Source organism: Netta rufina (genome assembly GCF_964035555.1).
Source record: "Netta rufina genome assembly, chromosome: 2".
In the NCBI taxonomy this organism is placed as follows: Eukaryota; Metazoa; Chordata; class Aves; order Anseriformes; family Anatidae; genus Netta; species Netta rufina.
The window spans coordinates 868,721-891,041 of NC_140124.1; the positions used below are offsets into that span (position 1 = coordinate 868,721).

Below are 22,321 nucleotides of genomic sequence, written 5' to 3' on the forward strand. Positions count from 1 at the left end.
GTGCTCTTCCTCTCATCTGGTTATTTGTTTGCAAACTTTAGAAACATTCTGCCTCAAATACCCTTTTAAAGTTGTAAATAAGTGTTAGGTAGTTTCAAGTCCAGTTACTTTTGCCTTTAACTTGCCAAGGAGCGATATGGTGACTTAAGCAGCCACAGTTCTGATGCACAATGTTAGCGTGTTGGAGCTCAGACTAAATGTGTAATCGATTGGCAAATTGGCATCGAATCAGACTGTAAAAAGAAAAGGGGAGGGGGCTGATGGTAGTTTGCTTATCTTTACAGGTTTAAAAACTAACCGCCAACAGAAGGCAGTCTGAGTCCCAGGGACTGCTTCTCTTAGGAGAGGAGAGAATTTTCAATTGCAAGCAGGCTGCATTTTTACATCACCTCAAAGTGTGAAGACTCCTATGGAAACCCCAAAAGCACTGCCCCTATTAAAATATATCTACCCAACACTTTTAGGTAGTTTATGGGGTGATAGTGGCAGATGGTAGGGAAAAGATGTCGCAAAGAGTTCAGTCCTGTTTTGGGCTGCACCTTTGCAAAGGCTGTTTGGCACACATTCTGTTTTGCCCCCTCCTTTCCCCTCTAAAACGAAGCAGTTCTGGCTGTTTTTCTGTTTTCTCAGCGCTCGTGTGCACGACAGCGCAGCAGGAGGCTGTTGGTCAGGTAGAGGAGTGCTCTGAATCAGGCTGAGTGCTGTGGGAGAGAGAGGTAAAATGGGCTGCTTTGTGCCTTGGAAATGTGATACGGAATCTGTTAGGCAAATAACTAAATGTTAATGATCTTAATCCTATCTGGCTCACTGTTCTGACCTCTATCTCCCCTTCTTCCCTTTCAGCAGGTACGGATATCGCTTTCTGCTTCCACCTTGCACAACAAATCTACCCGTGCTTGCTCTGATTTTAGCCAGAGGCCTGAAATGTAGGTGCTGCAGGACACACAAGGGGAGAACAGCTGATTTGTGTGGCTCCCCCTGCCCACCTTAATTCCCTGGTGCTAGGTAGGAGTGATGGGGAAGCCGAGTGATCTCCAGAACACAGCCAGCAGCTGGCCCGGGCTGAGCTCCACCAGCCCCAGCGTGCTGCTCATAGCAGGGCCGAGGACAGCAGGACGTGGAGGGACGGTCTGCAGCTTCTGAAGGTGGGATTCAGAATTGGTGGGGGTGTTCTGCAGATCATTTCCACCCACACGGTGTCCTCATGAGGCTCTGATGGCTGCATAACCACGCTCCATCGTGTGCTTCACTGTGTCAGCAGCTCTGCTGCCTCAGCATGCTGATACTGCACAGTTGTGGTGGATCTGGTCTTGTGCACCTCAAGCTTTCAAGCAGCAGGTCCTGAAGGCTTCAGGAATATAGTCCTGTTCCAAATGGTCTTGGTTTTAGTCAGTTATAATGCTTCATGCAGTGTGTAATGATCTGAGTGTCATTGTTAGCTGTTAGAGGATGCCCTTTAGTTTAAAAGGAAATGTTTTGATCCTAGGAAAAGTGCATAGGCCCTGTACTGCTGAATAGCCGTGGCTCCTGGAAAGGCTGTTTAGCCTGGGGAGGGGAAAATAACCCCCCCACAAAGTCTGCCAGGGTTGTTTTACAGCACCCAGAGCTGAGTGGGGTGTGTTTCCATGTGCTGTAGTAGGACAGGCTGAGGACCTGTAATTCTTCACTCTGCAGCACAGGCTCTGAAAGAGCAAGATTTGGAACTTTGTGCTGTCAGATGTTGAGGATCACTGAAGCTCTGGGCAGGTTTAACTTTGTATTGAGGTTGTTGTCATTTGGCTTTCTTTCATTGCCTTTAAACTTTCTCCTGAGGGGAGCAGAGGGGCAGGCGCTGAGCTCTGCTCCCTGGGGACAGCGCCAGGACCCGAGGGGACGGCATGGAGCTGGGACAGGGGAGAGTCAGGCTGGGGGTTAGGGAAAGGGTCTGCACCCAGAGGTGGTCGGGCACTGGGACAGGCTGCCCAGGGACGTGGGCACGGCCCTGAGCTGCCAGAGCTCAGGAATCATCTGGACAGTGCTGTCAGACAGAGATGCGTGGGGCAGTTGCTCTCCTTGGGGTCTGATTCCAGAAAAGCAAGTCGAGAAGCTCAGAGACTTCTGGCACTTACATAAAAGTGATGGTGTGTCTGTTCATAGAGGGGTTACATGTTTTATTTTTTTCCTTCCTCTTTCTGACCCCTATTAAATTTTTTTTTCTGGGGAAGGCAGAGAGAACTCTACTGATGATGCAGAGACTCTAAACCTGTTTGTGTAACCAAAAAAAACCCAACCAACCAAAAAAATAAATAAATTAGCGTTTCTTTTTTAAAATGTATTCCTTTCTGTACTAGTTACATTGCTGTCTGGCAGCACTGGAAATAAAATTGCATTCCCTCTGTCTAATACGAGCTGATGATGCATCTTCTGTGTCGTCATTGGCTACGTAGGTCCCAAAGTTGATATGGAAAAGGTAAAAGTAAAACCAAGTTCTGCTGTGATTCTCACTTGTAAATACTGCATTTTGGCGTGGTCTGAACTTCAAAATGTTGGTTTCTGTTCACCCCTTTTAATACACGAGCTCTCGCACACAGGAGGTGCTGCCTTCCTCCTTTCATCCGCTGTAGGAAGCAGCGTGTGTGTGGCTTGCCCCAGGGATGCTGGTGTTCACCTGTGCCTAATGAGTGTCAGGTGTTGGTGAGAAGACTTCATCTGGCCGTGCTGAAACCGGCCCTGCTGCTCGTGCCCTTGGAGCTGTGCTGCTCCATGCAGTCTCCAATTTCTGTAGCAGAGAAACGAGGCGCTGCAAACCAACCTGCAGGTAGCAGGTATGGGGTGGAGGATGACAATTTCCTGCAGAGCAGCATCTGTGCTTGGTAGGGAATCCAAAAAAAAAGAAAAAAGGCAAACAGAAAAGCACACTGATTGCTAGCACACCGATGGCAGCGCTGTGAGTATGGGATTTGTTTTACTTCTTTCCCTGCTCCCTCTTATTCCTTCTGTTCCTCGTTGCCGTTTTGCCCCTGGAGAAAGCAGAGAAATGTCTTTTGGTAGCCCACTATGTGGAAGGGGTGAGTGCTGCCTGAAAATGTTGCCTCCCGTTCCTTATTTCTTAGGGAGATGAGGACGATGAACAGAACGCAGAGCTGTGACAGAAGCTGTGTGCTGTGGCTCGGTATGGAAATGTGCGGCCTGAATTCAGATCTGCTCACAGACTTCTTGATAAAAAGAGCAACTAGTTCCTAAAATACATCACCAGAAAAAAGGAGGTGCTGAGTTTGCTATTAAGTGGATATGTCCCAGTCTTGCTCACCTGCTAAAGTGATGGTCTTGGCTTGGGTGTGACACTTTTTTTAAAGGATATAGTTAACATCGAGTTCAGTTCCTTTTAGGTTAAATATTTAAGGTATTTGGGAACACTTAATGCACCGGTTATTAAACCTGTCAGGCTGATTTGCTCAGATACTGGGTTTTGTTTACTTAGAGCACAGCTGGATGTGAGAATTTGGTCTAAATGAATGACCTGTGCGTAGATACCTTCTCTTTTTAGCTAAGCAACACACACTTTTCAGGGTTTTTAATCCAGGGTACTAGGGAAGCATCCACAGTGTGTGTTCTGCTTAATTTGAGTACTCGATAGGTTGCTGGATTTTGGGGCGTTTAGTTTTTCTTTCAGAACACTCCGTGTCAAACCTGGTGTTAGAATGAACTCAAAAAAATGTGCTGTAAAGGTATTTCTGCTAGGTCAACACCTGGGGGGGTTCAAGGCGGGGCTGGAGATGCGAGGGGAGGGCTGGGACCCTGCAGGAGCCTTGTGAGTAGGTGAGGGGACAGAGTGGGTGATGCTGGTGCTTAGGTTATGCAGGTTGGCAGCTGTCACCTTGAAAACATGGATATGTCCAAGTGTTGTGAGGGTCCTTCCTTACAGCTGTAACACCTCAGAGGTGGACAAAACTCTGACAGCTGTTCCTCTTTAAAGCTGTTCCCTTTCAACTTGTTGTTGCTGAGCTGGACTTTGAGCTCCCCAAGAAATGGGAGACCTGAGCTACTTCTTTGCCCATTAGCTGAAGCTGCAGACAAATCTGTGAACTTTGTGACATTGCTGTTGGCACCTGCAGCTTTCTTGTGCTGCAGGAGGGCAGCGGCGCCGTCTGGATTAGCGCTGGTGTAAATGGGTGTAGTGGGGCTGAAGTGAGCAGAGAGAGATAACACGTTGTGTTATTATGGCTGGCTTCTGCTAAGCCTGCCCCAGGTTTTGCTGCTGTGTGCTGGGCGAGTGGCCTCAGTGCCTGGCAGGACTGGGAGCTGGAGGTTGCTTCGTCCTGGTCCTATTAAACAGCCCTGAGGGCCAGGCATTATAGAGCAAAGACTTCATAAAAGTCCCTTTAAAAGACCAGTAAAAATGATAATGCATCTCCTGTTACAATTATTCCCTAAAAGCAGCGAGAGAGAAGGCCTTGCAAGCACCCCTGCTTCCAGGAGGGGGCTGGGGCACTCCTAGGATGTGCCTTCAGTAGAGGAGGATCAGCTGCGGCGGGTTCCAGGGAGCTGGGAGCGATGTGAGGATCAACCCAGTGCAGGAAGGAGAAGCTGCTCGGCGTCTGGAGGCTGCCTGCGACTGTGCTGGGTGTGACCTGAGCCATGTGAGTGCCCTCTCCAGGCGTCCTGACCCCGAGCATGCTGCTGGGGGGTGGCCGTAAGGTGTCCCCCAGCTGCAGGAGGTGCAGTTGGCTCAGCAGGCTTTGCTTAGAGGCTCAGTGAGGGCTGCTTTTTCTTGTCCTCCTCAGGGTACCATTAATGCTTAGACCCAACCGAGGGAGAAAGGCCTCTGGGTGAGCTTTGGCTTGGTGTAGTTGAGCTGCGTTAACATTCAGGACCGGGCTCTGGTATTTATAGCTTCGTATTCAGATGTGCGTGCAGCTGAGTCTCTGTAACATCTCGACTCATTAAAAATGGCTCTCTCTGGTCTTATCACCCCAAAAAGATGGCAGGCTGTTGGATAACGCTGCCGAAGTGTGGGCACGGGCATGTGCTGTGACAAATAAAGCGTGTGACAGGAGTCACGGTGGATCCGTATTGATTAGATGGAACAGTAGGAAGAATTCCTGAACTTTAGTGCCTTTATTTTTAGCTGTAACTCAGGCTGAAGGTTTGCTGTTCGATGAATTCTGCCGAAAATAAATACTTCAGGAGAGGATTAAACTGCAATGTGAAAGACAGTTTTTGTTATGCAGCAGTGTTGATGGATGGAACCGGTCAGAAATCACTCTTCTCCTGAAATTTGCATGCTCTGAATCCAAACGAGGGCTGCTTTTAGCAAAACTCCTCATCCACACAGGAAGCGAGAGGTGCTGTTGGGAATGCAACTGTGAGAGCTAAAATTAGCGAACAGCCCTGCTAGCAGCGGAGTTGTTCAGCTGGGAAGACATACTCTGGTTTTGCTTAAATCTTTCTGTTTTTACTGAGCTGCTACCAAAAAGGAATTCACTTCCTGAGCGCGTTACCTGCCGTGGTTCTTCTTTCTGTGTGTCTGGCTTTGTGTGTTCAGGCTTTTGTTTCATTTCAACACATCTGACCCACAGAAAGCTTCAAAAATCACCTGTCAATGTATATCATCTCAGTTCTCAGCCTCCTGTCGTGTATTTCCCTGCCTTGTAACCCACCTGGTGACGACTCCTGGCCATCCCCGTGCCCCTTGGCTGGCCGTGTGCTGCCGAAACAAAGCTCCAGGAGCTCACCTCCCCGTTGGGGTTCAGGGCTCTTCTGGAAGGACCTTGGCGGGGCCTTCACGCCGGTGATTTACAAGGCCGTGAGTCATTCCTGCAACTTTCTGAATCATTGCTTGTTGTTTCCGTAGTCAAATCGCTCTTGACATATGAAAATCCGTGGTGCCATAGAAGAAGCCATGTGCAGCTGCTCATTTACTGTCTGATTGTGTGAACCTCGCTGCCTGACTTTGTCAGCCGGAGTTCTGGCAGAGGGCTGTTTGTTAAAGCTTGTCCTCTTTAATAAGAATTAAAGGCAGATATTGCCAAAGAGAATCTGCTTCCTTACGGCTGGAGAGCTTCGTTCTTCCCTCTGCTACTTGTGTTTGGGAAGTACGAGCTCATTCTGCAGGTACCAAGTCTCTTGTGACGTCTGGCTTCCTGTTCATGGATGTTTCCTTGGAAGATTATTTATTTCTAGAGTGTAGTGGAGCTCAGTCTTCATGTTTTGAGGGCTCTTTGAGCTACTCGGGTCTGAATTCAGCATTTCCTTCTCTCTTGGCAGAAGGTCTACTCAAACACCTGGCATGGAGTCTAGAAGCAATCTTCCAAGTACTGTCAGCATTATCGGAGGTGCCTCATGCAGGCGTAGGAGCAGGAACTTGACGGTGATCAGAAATTCATTGACTCCTTGGCAATGTTACCCACGGTGGAAACAAGTCCTCCCTGTATTGCAGAATAACCTCGTGTTTTAGGATCTTGGTTTCTGGGCACCTATCTTGGTGTATCCCCAAGGTGACTGTGGCCATGAAGGCAGCTCCCCTTGTGTCCAGTTGCAGTTAACTCACCGTGTGGTGTATTTTTCCTCTAGGAAAGGACTGGGGTGGATGTCTGAGATGTCCTCAGCTCGGGGTTTTGTGGCCAACGTGGCCGCAGAGGCTCGGGGTCCCCAGGGCTGCGTTTGGGTGCTGGGTGGTGCAGTGCTGCTTTGCATGTGGCACCCTCGCTGCGGGGCGTCGTCCCTCCTCGCTTTCCATATCAAGTGATCTTCGTGCACCAGGCGGATCTGAGATGGAGCTATTTAAAGGTGCCTGCTGAGCCCGAGATGTGGAAATAAAGCACCAAGGGTGAGAGGGGACAGAAGCCAGAAGCTCTTCGGGCTTTCTCTACCAGGACCCAAGACATGGGATCTTCTGAAATTGGGGATGGGAAGGTGGAAGGTGCTGCTTATCTGGAGAAGCTGAGGGAACGTGTAAGGGCGTCTGACAGAACAGCGCCTTCTTTCTGATTCCTTAACTGCTCTGAAGTGCGTCCCCTTTTGGTGGGGTCAGAGTGACAACCCCGAGTGTAAGGGCAGGTTTGGTCACACTGAGACAAGCAGGGTTCGCACCTAAAGCACTGAATCACTGGCACCAGGGGCTGCCCAACTGTGGTAGCTTTGTGAGGAAATCTCTTCCTCCTCTCACACCTTTTTGGGTGCCGTACCAAGATTTTGTGCTTTTCTCATGGACCAGAGAGGTGGTAGCTTACTCCATCCTCAAAGGAGCTGTGGTTGGCAGCTGGCAGAGACGAGTAGTTGCTGCTTGGAGTAGTAACTGTTCAATATTGTGTGAAAGGGGGAAAACCACAACAAATGAGTTGTTTGCTATATTTCAGGGTAAACACAGAAAGTACCATGGTCTCGTAATGGGACCAGCAGCTCAGCTGGTGAAAGAGCATCGGTGGAAAACTGGAGGGGATGAGAGGAGCCATCGAAATGTTCAGTAAGAAGGAGCTTGGGAACCTGGGGAGCTGAGGAACGAGAAGTACGGGTGCAGGACGAGAACCTGGCTATTAGGGGGTAGCAAACACGGGACAGGATGCATACCAGGCACTGCCTGCTCCCTGATAGTGCAGGCAAGATAAAAACGAAGAGCGGGTGTGGTGTGGGATGGAAATGAAGCGGAGGCTGCTCTGCTCCTCTCGCGTCGCTCTTCAGCGTCACTTGTGTAAAAACTCTCCTGGGGAGAAAGTTGTGGACTTGGAATGAAGGTTGCAGTGTATGGAGAGGTGTCCCTAATATTAAAATAATTCCCTCTTTCTCTAAACTGGGAAACAGCTACGGGTGGTGATGGGCACAGTTCAGTGTTTGCTGCCTGGGTGATCGATGCTGCGTTTTTCCCCAATTCACAACGACGTCTAAAAGTGGCTGGAGCCTGTCTCAGTTTATTCTGAGGGCGTGAGGCAGCGCGCGTCTCAGACTCCTGTGAGGTCTCGCACACGCAGATCTCTGCTGTCCCACCTTCTGTGCCAGGAGAGCTGTCAAGCTGGGGTAGGAACAAGCAGCACTTCTGCTCGTGGGTCACAGACATCCCATGCGAGGGAAGAACGACCCATGTCATCTGCCTGCACCTCTCTGAGGCCTTTGGCACGGTCCCACGCGATGTCCTGGTCTCCAAATTGGAGAGATTTGGTGGATGGGCAGTTCAGGGGCTGTAAACTGCAGGAGGGGAGGATTTAGGTTAGGGGTTAGGAGGAAATCCTTCACTTCAGGTGGTGAGGCCCTGGCACAGGCTGCCCAGAGAAGCTGTGCCCCATCCTTGGGGGTGTTCAAGGCCAGGCTGGATGGAGCCTTGGCCAACCTCATCTGGTGGGAAGCGTCCCTACCCATGGCAGCGGGTTGGAACTGGATGGGCTTTGAGGTCCCTTCCAACCCGAGCCATTCCCTGGTTCTATATATAAGGAGAAAAACAATTTTTTTACAACTTTGGATAGCTGATAAGCCCTTGGTAGCACGTCAATGCTTTCCTTCAGGGTTCGTAGAGCAGCTACAGATGCAGCTTTACCATGGAGGCTCTTGCCCAGACCAAGAGCCTGTGGCCACCCTCCCTTTGTGGCACCAGAACCGTGCGTGGCGCAGCGCTGTGCGGCTGGAGATGGAGCTGTGACACCCAGCACTAAGCAGGAGCTGATATTTCTCAAGTACTTCTCATTACCTTCAATCTTCTGCCACAGAAGAGAGCGGCTCGCTCATTTATATATATTTTTTCCCCTTAAGAAATTGGTATTCTCAACGCAAAGAGCAGTTGAGATGCGGCGTGGGAGAGCTGGTGGGGTGCTGTGGAAGCTGTGGGATGAACTCTTAGCGGAGCAGAGCACCAGGGCCTGCTGTGAGTGGGGTGCTCGTCGGCTGCAGGCAGCTGGGGAGCGAGTCCCCGATGCTCTGATCTGGCACAGGGTGGCGAGTGGTGGTGTGGGGAAGGGAAACGTGGGTTTCTGGTGTGCATTAGCAGCGCTTCCTGCTGTCGGAGGGGGAGCGGTAATGTTAGCATACAAGCAGGAGCTCATCCATAATATTTATCTCTGAATCATACACGAGGTATTTCTCCATGCCTTAATTAACTTCCAGCTCTCCCTCCCAGCCTTGTGGAAGGGAACGGGGCTCTGGCAGAAAGTTTTTCCCACTCCTGAGCGTGGCTCTGTTTGCTAGAGCTGTAATGGCGGTGTTTCCACGGGCCTGCTTTTCCATTTATCTGCAAACTCTCATCCTCTGCCATGGGATGGGAAGCACAGGTCTGTAGCAAGAGGAACAGGAGCTGCTGGGTCTGTGTGGCTGCATTACCGACAGGCCCCGAGCTGCCATTTCAAGTGAGGCTGACTCAGCTGCTTGCCGTGGTGAGGAACGGCTCGGGTGGATGTTTGTGTGTGTGCACCGAAATGCTGAGCTGGCTCTTCCTCTGCAGCTTGGTTCGTGCTCTCTGCCACTGAGCGCTACGTGGGGAATGCAGAGAGTACTGTTTTAATACATTTTTTTGTTTTTAGATACATTTGTTTTGCAATAAAGGAACGCTAATGAATAAAGTGTAAAATAAAGTTGGGATGCAGCAGAGGAGGAAATGGTTCCCTGGTAAAGCTAGTGGGCATCGCTTCATGGGTGTCATGGCAAGCGTACAGCAAACAGACAAATCTTCAGCAAATCTTCAACCTGAAAAGCACAACTCCCAATTGATTTATTGAAATCTGGATCCCCTTAAAATATCAACCCAAATACCATGAATTAGCATCTAAAAAAATGCAGTTGAAGGTTTTCTACCTTTCACTGCTGTGTCAGGCCACAGGCGTGCTGGTGCTGCTTTAGCTTTGGTCATCTCCAGTCTGATAAAACCCAGTGCAGAAATCCAGCCTGCTTCACAGGGGGCTGGGCAGTGTGTCCCCGTACCAGTGACTTTGGGAGCCTTTAAGCCACTCTGTAAGCACCTGAAATTGGGCTTAGTGGAGGGACGTCCTGATTGTCCTCTTCAGGTTAACGGTGTGTTTATAAAAGCCCATTTAATTGTGTAATAAGGGAAAAGTTGCTTACAATTTTTGTAGTATATCCTTAGCAGCTTGAGCAAACATTGGTGTGAAATAGTCGTAGCTAGGTAGCGTTCCTGTTGAGAAGGGAGCGTTAAAAAAAGCCTCCGGTGGGGCTGTAGCAAGACTTCTCCAGTTTTAGTTCATTTTGACTGACAGAAATCATCTTTGAGCCATCCCAATAAGCCGACGTGCAAGTACTCGGTAATTGTCTGGCTTCCTCTTAATTCTGCATGTATTGTGTTTTGCAGATAAGCAGCCTCTGAAGACTGAAGGACCTGCTGAAGGGAACACCTGCTTTTGAGGTATGAACTGTTTTTTTTTTAATTATCCAACACTAAACCTCTGATTAGAAGTGAAGGCTTGATGCCTCTGTGTGTACACACTGAGCTTCAGCAGCCCTGGGCTCCCAGCTACCACCCAGAGTTCAGCAATCTCCTTATCTCCTGCAGAAGCTCAGTAGCAAGGCTTGGCGGAGCAGGCAGGCCTGGCTATGACAAGCCAAGTATTAAATGGACTCTGGGATAGTCTGCATGCCTTTAAAAGGCATTATTTGGAGAGTTTTTGACTTCAGCTTCTGCAGAATAAATGTCTGAAATACATTTAACTTCCGTTTTGGGTAAATCCTTTATGTACTGCTCATTTTGCTTCCTTCATTTCAAGTGTTAGCGTCCAACACTCCCTTGCTTCTGTTCAGAGGGCAGACATTCTGCTCCACGTGTCACACAAACCTTCTGTAGGCCTCTTACTGATACAAAGATTAAGCTGGGCAATCTCAGCTAAGATGAAACCAGCTCTGATTTGATTTGGTAGGAATTAGGAGCGCTAAATTATCTGAGTTGCTTATCCTGTCCTCCAGCTGTGGGAGGCACCATGAAGCTGAACTTCTGCTGGAGTCTGTTGCTATGTCTGCAGGCAGAGGACATGTGAGGGGCAGGTGCTTCCACAACACATTTTAGCCAAGGAATCACAATTTCTTGATATTTATGTGGACTGAGGGGCCCAGGTGAATTCCACATCGCAGTTTGAGCAGTGTGGCAGTCGTTACTCTCAAATGCTGTTTATTTCTCCAAGTCCTGGGAGCAGTTTACTGCCTGTTTACTACACTAATTAATACTTTTTATCTTCACCTTTAAGTAGTCTAGGATATAAAGCACTTCAACACAGGGCACAGACAAAATGCCCACGTTGTTAACATCAGTCTGCCAGTACAGTCCAGCTTGGCTGTAAAGAACATTGAGGAGTCAAAATGCACACAGTTATTACTGCTTCTTTTAACAACTATCTAATACGACTTGATAAAACTGTCTAGAAGTGACAGCCCCACGTCTCCTAAAGCCTTGCTGTGTGCACAGGACACAGAATGCCTCTTTTTTGCCTACTCTGACAGGAGGAGAGGTGCAAAGTCCTGTCTCTGCAGTCAGGCTGACGCTCGTGCCCGTTCATGACACAGCTGAAGCCAGGCTCAGCATCACCGCTGCTTATTTGTGCTGCGTGTTGGGGCTGCCTGCCAGGCCATCTGAAGTCGTTCTCTAAGAGCTGTTTGAGAAGAAGCCAGCTGAGATGGCTTATCTGGCTTCGGGTGGGATGGAGGGGGTGGGAGGGGAGGCGCCCAGGTTCTGTGCCTGCTTTTCGTGGTGGCCTCAGTGGAGCAAAAGAGGTCACTGGAGGCAGAGTGGAGCTGGTGCCCCACACAGCTGCACAGCGATGACACCGGGGTGGAAGAGCCCTTCGCTGTCCTCCCTGCATGTTCTGTTGAATTTTCCTTTCCACTTGGCTTTGGTGTGGCTGTATGTCTGCCAGGCTCCTGGCATGTCTTGAATTGACCTCAGACTTGAATTTCCATGGTCATGTTGTTAGTCCCCAAGTTGTTCAAGGTGGTGAGTTCGCTACAGTCTCGTTTTCCTCCTTTTTTCCATGCAAAAAACCCAAGTTACAACATATGCTGACTCGCAGAGCCCCGGCCATGCTCGGAGTTGCACCTTTCAACGTTTGTTGTTCCGTGGTTTCAGGACATGGAACCACACAGGTGTTTCCCACAGACTGCATTCAGCAGCTAAAAATGCTTCCTGAAGTAACTTATCCGGGAACGTCTAATCCACGCTCATTGACTGCTGAATGAATAAAGGCAGCTTCCTCCCCGCTGTCCTCGGGGGAGCCCAGGAGAGCAGCAGGAAGGAGAGGTGTTTGTGCGGGTCCGGCCATCGCTTGGGTCTCGTTGGATGGCCTGACCACCCAGAGGAGTGTCTGGGGCTCCTTACGAAGCAAAACCAAGAACCTGTTCCTCTCAAACCCTGCCTGCTTGTTCTGTCAGGAGCTGTTTTCACCAAGGACAGTTTCACCTTGGTCATCTTGCCTAAACTCCAAGTCCTGGACAAGTACTAGGACTCTCGTGGCACCTACAATTTCATTTGGTTATTGTGTCGTAACATGCTTAGTAAGTACTTCTGCAAACGTTTCCTGCTGGATTAATTTATTTCTTGTGCAGCTGCTTTAGCTGGAAGGAAACGAGCACAAAAGCACATCTTTAGGATCGATGTTATTGATGAAAAGCGAGCTAGATTGGGGCTGCTGCTGCTGTAAGTGTAGTAGGGGTAAGGAGCTGCTCCTTGCTGTGCGACTCCCTGGTCCCATCCTGCGGGGGAACTCGCCCAGACACAGAAACTTCTCTGCCCCTGTCCTTCAGCAAGTGGAGCATGACTGCTCGTGCTGCAGGAGGATTTTGTTGTTTGCTGGACGAGGGGCTGCTGCATTAGGCAGCCACCCTTTCAAAAAGGGGCTGAGGATGGCGCTGGCCTTTTAGTTTGAGAACAGTGGGAACAGACTCGAGGTTTAGCCCTTGAAGTAAGAGAAGCCTTGGGAAGAAGGCAACGCTAATACATCACCTACAAGGTGTGGTTTGAGTTCCCTGAAGAACTGTGGGCAGAGCCCTTTATTTTAATCCTTAAAAAAAGGAAAAATAAGGCAGGGGAGGGGGTTGTTCAGTACCATACCGCTCTGTTTGGCCCTTCTCTCCCTCTTTTTGGAGGGGAAGCAGCCTGTGTCAGAGGGCAGCAGCTGTACCTGCAATAAGGCAGTGAACCATTCCCTGCAGAAACTCGGAGGCTGTACCTGATAACATTGCAGGGAGACCTGATTTTTTTTTATTGATCTCTTTCATTGAACACCCAGCTTTTGTTTTCTAACCAATGCCTTGTTTTTAAGCCGTGGCTGAATGTATTTGCTATCAAGAGCACGGAAACGTAAATACAATAGTGGTTGAACTGCAGCAGCTACTCCCTTCCTCCTCTGGTGGCTTCCTGCATGCGTTTTGGAAGGTGGAAATTACTCTTCTGCATTAACGAATTTCAGAAATGAGTACTCTTCCCCCTGGTGCTGCGCCATCAGATGTCAAAAACCAAAGGATGTGAGCAGAAAAACCCACAAGTGCTCTCATGTATGTGTTAAGACAGAGGTAAGGTAAGGGCCCTTCAACGCTCTCCTGTGCTCCAGCCTGATGCAAGCACAGGCTAACGGGGCATCTTGCTGTTTTTCTCCACTTTACCTAAACCTGTAGCCAGAAAACCGTGCAGGCAGCCTTCTAGTTGAACTAACTAACATTCATCCGCTTGTGATGCTTGAGCGAGTCTCTTCAGAGAATAATTAATAAAAAGAGTAACTAATAAACGGGGGCGGTGCCTTCACCGACTGCAGCGTTGTTCTGCCAGACCTCAGCTTGCGATTATTTTAGAAAGCTGCTTCCTGAGTGTGGTTCTTGTAGCAACGTGGGTCACTAGTAGCTGATGCTGGTAGCTTTCTTAGCCGGGTATGAGTTTTGTCGTTGTGAATTTTGCCATTAAAACTAGCTCAAGACAGTGGAAAGGTTCAAATAGTAACGCCTGGTCTTTTACAGCTTGGGAGGGGTTGGGTTGAGCTGTTTGCAGGTTAGAGAGTTAAACTGACCTCAAACCGTAGGCTGTCATGTGCTGTTTTTCATACCCAGAGCCTCTCCTGAGCCCTGCACGGCTCAGTACCAACTTTCTGGGGCGAGTTATTTCTCTGCAGTGCCTCCTTGCGTAACCCGCCACCCGTAACACCATTAATGCGCCCCTGCTGCACTAATGCTGCTCCCGGCCCCGAGCGCAGCCGCTCCGTGATGCTCTTATGGCGCTGGGCCAGCTGCATGGCTGAACTTCGAGAGGATCCCGGGGATTTTTACTTAGCTAAGAATAAACATCACGTGAGAGCAGGGGTTACTTCCCCGCCCGGGGGAGAGCGAAGATGGCGCGCCGCTGGGGAGCGGCCTCCCCGTGCTCCGCAGGGATAAGCTGCGAGTCCGCAGGAAGCAGAAGGGCCTGGCACGTAGCCTCCTGCTTTTCCTTGCTGCTCGGTTCGCCGGTGCACGATGACACAGTGCTTTCCCAACAGTCTATTTTTATCATTGCCGAATCTGATAACTAACCTTGGGAAAGGAGATGTGATCGTACTCGCTGCGTTTCCAGCCCAGTGGTGTTTCACGTTGGGCCTCGGCCTGCATCTTGGGTACCTGGTAACGTGCTACCGAGCGCCTTGCTGAGCACTTCTAACTTCTCTCCACCTGCGTTTTTCTCCAAGAGGAATATCTCCTTCTTTCAGATTGCACACAGGCAGTATTTACTTCCAGCCTTCTAGCAAATCCTTCCATGAGCTGTTTGTAGCCAAAGACTCCAGTCCCTCTTGTAGAGGTGCCCGGGAATGTTGAGCTACGTTTCACCTTGGTTTGAAAGGACTTCTGATTTTATCTTCCCTGCTTATGTGTAGACAGAAATATCCCTACTTAAAAGTATAAAACAAACAAAAAAACCAACAGAGGGACACAGAAGGAGCAGTGCACTCACGGCTCTTGGTCCTCTGCTTATGCTCTGCTCCCACCCTAGTGCTGCCCAGGGACTTCATGAATTCGTGGGCAGCTGCGAGGTCTCCCTGTGAGTGCAGGGACCAGCTCGTTCCTGGCTGAAGGACCCGATGGGGGCAGAGTGGAACGGGCCTGGCTCCCTCTGAGCTGCGCTGCAGAGCTCCGTGCTGCCTGATGCTCCAAAACCGGGGCTAGGCACTAATAGAGCGTTTGTTTCTCCTTCTTAAATGTCTGGTTCCAGAGGGCTTTGTTGTGGTTTTGAAATGGCAACCCCCTATCTCCCAGCTAGTTCAGGTGTTTGTTCTGCTTCCAGATCCCTTTTGGGGCACCTCTGTCAGTTCGCAGGAGCCCCAGGGCAGGGCACGGTGTGCCAGGGCACCTGATGAGTCCATAAGCCACCACTTTCTACGGTGAGGCTTTGCAGAAGTCACAAGAGCTGGAACTTGTTTCTTAGCCTGGATGTGTGGTTCGTTGCATTCCTCGGGAGCTTTTGAACTTCCGATAGGGAAAGCTTTCAAATATTTTGTTCTTTGCAAGTCATTTGCCTGAAAAAGCAGCCGTAGATTTGCTGTTTCACTCATCTGGCGCAGACATCCAGCTGGTGGTGAGCTGTCACTGATGGAAATAGTTCACTAGGCAGCCTTCTCATTTGGAAGCTACCAGTTCTGTGTCCTGATCTACAGGTTCTCATGCTATGTAATTACGCTGTCAAGAGGTGCTTAGCTTAATTAAAGTGAAGTAGCTGCTCTAATGCAGTCACCAACATAACGAGGATTACTCTCTATAGGTAAAGGAGTAAAGCTTGTATGTAAACGGAGTTCCTGGAAGCAGTGACTGTGTGCACCCAGTTGCCAAGCAAAGTGCTTCTGTTTTCATAGCTCCTATTCTCTGCAACCTGTCGTGTTTTATGCTACTCGCTCAAATTTTGCCTTGCTTTTTGGGTAACGCCAGCTGGGGATGTTGGGGCATTTCTCCAGGGGTCGGTTTGCTTGCAGGTGGTGTCCAGCCTTTCTCATGGGCATACAGATCGTCGCTGTGTCCAGAAAGGTGGCCTCCAGCAGCTGGACGTGAGCTCTTTCAGTGCCACCTGTGGCTCGATTTACCCTTGATACCCCTTGTGAAATAGGGGAGCAGAGCTGCTGGGTCTCTGGCCTCTTCCTGCCAGGCTGTTTCCACAAGCTGGGATTGCCTCGGCTGTTCTGTGGAAAGCTGAACTCCCAATTTTGGGGACTTATAGTAGTAAACTTACTGATGTGTGCATGATACGAGTGTAACACTTAAATGCTATTTAATAGTTGCTGATTTTACTCTTTGAGAGCTTTTTTGTTTCACTTCATCTCAGAATATCTGTCTTCTCTGGTCTTTACTTTCCTTGCTACCCTCTTAGATGCTTATATGTACATGAGGCAAACCACGGAATTCGTGAAAGTATCGAGAGCCTGAGCAGCACTGCTACAGCCAGAATTCATCTGAACTGGATCTCTGAAAAATCATTCTTCTCCCAGCATGACTCGTGAGTTCTTTCACGTCTCTGGGTTTGTAGCTGCAGTGTTCGTGCTGCTTGGGAAGAAAGCACTACAGTAACAGAAGAAATCGTCTTAAAATGAAAGCTGAGATTGTCAAGTAAGCATAACTCATTCTGGGAACAGCACATATAAGACAAACGTGGAGTAGGATGAACGTAGAGGAGCTGAAGGGAGGGCTGAGTGACTGAGCTGAACTTCTGCACTGAAACTCTTCCCTCTGCATGCACTCGAGTCGTCTTTCCCAGGCCTTGGCAGCGAGATGATCTCGGGGGAGGAAGAATGCCTAATAAAAACGGGAATCGCTGATTGATCTGATTAGAAATGCGCCTGCCTTTCCCCCTCCCAAGGAAAAGGACTCTGTAGGAAAAGTCCAAGGCATTATTTTCTGTGTTTTGCCTTCCGTGAGGTCGGAGCTGCTTTCCTTTCTGATGCGTGTACTATTAAAGGAAAGCAGCTGACAGCAACAGCTGCTCGCCTTGCCTGTTTGCTTTGTGGCTTAGCAGTCCATGTGCGACACAGAAAGAAAGAAAGAAAGTGCTCTGCTAACAGCCAGGCTTTTCGTACCCTGCCCTGCGCTGTCGTCTCGCCCTCTGTTTGCTGCCAGGAGCCGGCGGGAGGCTCTTCCCGCGCTGATTGATGCTGCAAAACCTTATTTGGTGCCGCCGCTCTGCTGCGGCTCCGAAAATCCCCTCTCCTCTGAAACGCCTCGCAGGCTGGCACGCAAGTATGACTTTGTTTTCTTTTGAAATCAGCTCTGAAACCACCTCTTTCTTAGCTAAAACCTACAAGTCTGCGCCGAAGGTGGGCAGAGCCCTCTTATTTCCCTCGGAGAAGCGTTTAGGGCTTTGGAGACGACATACCAGCCTTTTTTAGGGCTCTTATTTCAATGCTCGTAGGCCTGTGCTCAGCCAGACACTTGAAAGTCCCTCACAGTTATTATCTATGAACTCATCTTCCATGTGGCTTTTTTGAAGGCCGGCCAAGCCCATTAATCCCCACCTTTCAGAGGCCCTAATCCCTGCCGGGGCTTATAGGAAAGTTATTCTCGTCCTCCCAGCGAAGCTGCTCTGGCAGAGCATCTCTCCTGCTGGAACTTAAGGCAAGTTTATTAACGTGACTTTTTATCAGCTTGGAAGCCGTACAGCTCATAATGGAGCAATCTAACTTGGACGGTCTTACCCCATCTTGCCGAGTGGTGAATAGGAATGAAATTGCCCAAAGGAAGGAAATCATTCGGGAGGCTGGTAGTCTCTTATCTCGCTGTGCTTAAGTATAATTAACGCTAATAAAACGCTCTTTGAAGGCACGGATACATGCCACATTTTTGGGGAATGGGTGCGAGTGATGTCAGGCTTGGAACAGGTCTGTTGAGCTGATTTTAATTTTTACAGCTGTCACTCTTCCTACAGCCGCCTGGCTCTGGGTTTCGGCTGGCTGGGGCCTGGCTGATGCAAAGCCGTCCTGGTACGTGAGGCTCCCCCTTCCCTGCCCTTCTTCAGAGACTCTCCCTTGGTTCCCAGGAGAAGATGAGTTCTGTGAAATGTACCTCTCCACCCTGAGCAGAGAGAGCAGGAATTAAGCCCAAAATGGGGTGTAACAGATGGGAAACTGCAACGGGGTCTGAAATCTGACTTAGCAACCTGGGTCTCACTGGGCAGGAAAATTGTCTGTGCAGGCTGGATTTCCTCCTGAGGTCTGTGGAAGAAGCAGGGGCTGCCCTGTGCCACCGAAGTGCTGCGTGCCAGAGAAGTGATGCTGTGAATGTGATTGCCCTGGAGTCCCAGGATGTTATCTTAGAGAGCAAGAGCAGCAAATGAGTAAGTCCAGCCCCCTCGGGTTCATCAGCAACTCCGAGCTTTCGGAGCAGTAAGTGGGCCTGTTCCATGACCTCTCCTGCCTTCCCTAAAGCAACACTTCGGGAACAAGTTCCCCAAAAGAAAATGCACGAAGGCATCCATAAAACCCGATACGGTGCCTTTTGATTTTCATAAGAGTCCACATTACGAGTTGGCGTAGGTGATCTTACATCACTGACAGTTTTTTTATCTCAAAGGGAAGGAGTCTCGTAGTCCAAACCCGAGTTGGGTAACAAATTACTACAACAGAGTTATCCGGAGTGCTCCAGGAGTGGTGAATCACTGTGGATGCAGCAGGCAGAGGTGTGCCTGTGCTGTGCCTGCTCTGGCGCTGCTGGGAAGGCGCAGCGGGGCCGTGCTCTCCCCACATGTGGGGCTCAGCAGGCGTTGGGCTCCTCAGCAGGCGTTGGGCTCTCCCATTCACCCCTCGGCGCCCTGGGCTTTGCTGGGATGTGAGTAAAGGGATAAAAACATCAGACCAGAGATTTTAAAACAATGAAAAAGTGAAAAATTGAGCAATAAAAAGCCGCGTGACTTCATAGGACTCTTCCCCTCCCGTTTCGTGAGGCTCCTTGCCGTGACCGCGTGCTGCTGAGCAGGGCTGGAATTGTGGTGCCCTGGTTTGGGAGCTCCTCATTATCCTTGTTAGGACCAGCTCTCACCTGGAAGAGTGGCTTCAGCCAGCTAGCAAAGCCCAAAGGCTTTAACAAAGTGCCAGCGTGTGCAAGGTTTTTCTTGATACAACTTGTTTTTACCTTAAAGCCGCGTGGTTACGTGCCTTGCTGTGCAGGAGGAAGGTGAGGAGTGGTGAGAAACCGGCAGCCTTGCGGTACGTACGTGAAATTCTTGCTTTTGGAGCTGACCCTCTAGAACAGTGCTGGTTGTGTGCACGGTTCTGCAAGTCAGGTTCTTCCTACTGCGCTGACTTGGGGCCTTGCACAGGAGACGAACCGAAGCCATTGGAGACAAGTAATAACTTGTGAGGCTTTTGAAGCAGCAGGAGGGAGATGTTTGTATATTAGGAAGCAGGATCGGTGGCTGCCTTTCCATGGCAGGACGAGTTGGGACTCCTGGAGCTGGCTTCGTAGCACCCAGAGTCATGTTAAGTCTTAATTGAAGAGCCAGAAGGGTACCTGAAAATCTGAATGAACAAGATTGGCAGAGGTGCGAGTTCTGGAATCATTCCTCCATTTCTTTAACGTAGCCTTGTCTTGTTTCTGTTCTTGCAGGAGCCCTTGTACTGACAGCCATAGGGCTGTCTGCAGCCCTACATCATCCCAGGACGCGGGGTGGAAGGGGAAGGGGATCCTTCCCCAAGCCGTGCGTGTGCCCAGGGAGGCTGGGGGGATGGTTTCAGTTTGCTTTTAAGTCTCACCTTCAAGATGTAAAATGGAAGTGCTTTTGGGCTCATCCTGTTCTTTTCCTAGGCTTTCATAGGAGACTTTTCCTAGTCTCCTTTCCAGCTGCCTTCATCTCTGCTCCTAGCAAATCCAGTCGTGCCATCTTCTTCCTCGTGCCTCCTGAGCCTTCCACGGCAGAGCGCTGTGCAGCCGAGCGCCCCTACTCGTGTGCATGGGTACTTAGAGGTGCAAACAGGTTTTCACTGGTGCTCTGTCATTTGGGTATTCCTTCCACGTTCATCTTTGATGGAGATCTGTCTCCGGCTCATTATTTTAGTTTGCATAAGTGCTGAATTCAGGCTTTATTTTTAACCTGCTTTTACCTAATTGGCAAACAAACAAGGGGGAGGGGGCATACGGTATGCACGTAGCACCTGCCAGTGGGTACGGAGATCCTTCCCCAACCTGAAGTTTGACCATTTTTCCCTCTGCTAATAACAGATCTGGCTCCAGCCACCAGTTTGTGCGTGCACAGGGCTCCTGTAAGGACCGGGAGCATCGCATTTGCTCCTGCAGGCAGGGCTGCTCAGGCAGGATCGCCTTCCTTCACGGTCACCTCGCCCTGGAGCTAAGCCCCAGGAGCCTCCTGGGGGGTTCCTGCACTGAAGGTGACCATTTTGGAGCCACCTGCCCACCCTGCTGCTCTCCTTGAGTCTGGAAGGCAGAGCCTGGAGGGCTGCGTCCATTGGCAGGCTGGGGGCAGCAGATGACAGCCTCTGGGAGCGAGGCTGGGATTGCTGAGGGGTTTTGGCCTTCATTGCCATGCGCTGCATCACCAGAGACCTCTTCTTTAAAAATCCATAACAAGATCAATTCCTGCGCTGAATTACAGCAAAGGTCAATGCCGGCGACCCAACTTTCTCATCGCTCTACAAGCCTGTTCCTACAGCTGCTGCAAAGCTCGGGTTTTATTTAAATGAGCAGGACAGAGCACTGCAATCCCCCTGGAGGAGTGCTGTGGATGCACGCACGAAGGTGAACAGGCTGAGCGATGCTCTGATCCATCCTTGCTGGCATTAAGGTTTGTTTCTGTGCAAAAATCCTCCCAGAACACACAGCTTTTGCCCTGCAGAGGCTGGAACAGCCTGCTTGGTTTTCCAAGGAGGCGTGTGGGTGGGATTTTTGGGGAGCTTAATTTACGTAGTCCTTTCGTCAGGTCTCTTGATACCTGGTAGCTGCTAGAATGGTCTTCAGAGCAGCCAGCCTCACTGAGACTTTTATATTTGCATTTGGGAGCGCCTCATTACTTGATGTTTTGTGGATTGTGTAACTTCTCGGACGTGCTTTGCAGATCTGGCTGATATTGAAGACGTAGCTGCTGTGTGGAGATGGAAAACTGGTGTCCACATCCCTGTGCTGGTTAGGCTCCGCGCTGTGCTCTTTGGAGAGACAAGTTGTGCTCCTTTTCCTGAAGGAATGTAAAGTCCCTCTTTAAAAGTGCTTGAGGAAGGTAGAGTTGGATTGTCCTTGTTGCCATCGCCACCACGGCATGGACTTCTCCCAGTTCCTGTGGTTTCTTTTAAAATCCATTTAAGAAAAAAAAAAAATCTTTCTTAAATCCAGTTGACTTGGGGCCAGTTAACAGATGAGTTTAATGTCAGTAAATGTCCAGCTCTAAACTGAGACGTGGCTTTAGTTGGGCTAAATGTCGGACTCAGCTCTCAGGCTGGCCTTAATTGTAGCTTTTATGTTGACAGCAGGTAGGTAGAGGTGTGGAAAGAGGAGGCTGGCTTGTGGCTTTCCTCTGGCTAGTCCAGGACGTCTGCCCAGTTTGCTTTGCAGACACTCCCCTTTGATCAAACGGAGGCTCTCCAGGCTATGAATGTCTAAAAAGCAGGAAGAAAGCCGAATTTGTCTCCAATCTGCAGAAAACTGAGAGAATCTTTCCAACACTACTGAAGAGATGCAAATGATGGGAGGCTGCCTGCTGTCTGTCCTGGCTAATTCACCCACCGGCTGAATCATTGCACAAGGTGAAGGCAGCGTTATAGGCTTTATGGCTGCTTGCTTCAAGGAAATGTAGTTGATGAAAACGTTTCAAGCTTTTGGAGCAGAAAGGTTCATTACAGCCCTGTGCCCAGCCTGGTTGTGGAAGCGAGGTGTAAGGGCAGAGTCTATTAGCAGCAAAAATAATGCCTCGCTTTCAACTGCGGAGAAATGGTTGGAACTACTGAATAAAAACCAGAATTATTTAGATCCTTACAGAGGCAGCAGGAAACAGGAACCACTGCGCTTATTTTAAGCCGCCAACTCTGAAACTGTGAAGCTGCAGTTTATACAAGTTGTAGGTAGGACACTTTAAAAACAAAACAAACAGCAGCGCTCAGCTGGAGCTCGTTTTGTTCCTGTGCCTTTCCCTGCTGCAGTCCAGTGGCCTCGCTGCGGTGGTTTCCCTTCTGCTCTGCTGGTTGCTCATCATTTATTACAGACCTCGCCGTGCCCGTTTCATGAAATTTCATGAAACGCGGAGCTGACCGATGTCTCACTCCTCTTGTGTTGATTTTTTTCCTCTTCTCTCCACCCCTTCCACTTCATTAGGCTTGTTTCCATTTTTGACTTAATCTTTTATTTTCCTTACCCGAAGTACACATCTGGTTTCCAGCCAAGCTTTCACTCCAGTCGGTGTTTTTGCTCGTGTTCCTGCCTCTTCTCA

General features: G+C 49.7%; 1 protein-coding gene across 8 annotated transcripts in view; it reads left to right on the top strand.

Moving 5' to 3' along the window:
• MAP4 (microtubule associated protein 4) overlaps window positions 1-22,321 on the top strand; it is a 142,006-nt gene that overhangs the window by 16,776 nt on the left and 102,909 nt on the right. For 7 of the 8 annotated variants that reach the window (XM_084282253.1, XM_084282255.1, XM_084282258.1 and 4 more), the window contains exon 2: window positions 10,265-10,318. The gene's annotated coding sequence lies outside the window, so the exon portion shown is untranslated. Of the gene's footprint in view, window positions 1-10,264; window positions 10,319-16,932; window positions 17,137-22,321 lie in introns of those variants that run through there. The other variant, XM_084282254.1, reaches the window with a different exon arrangement.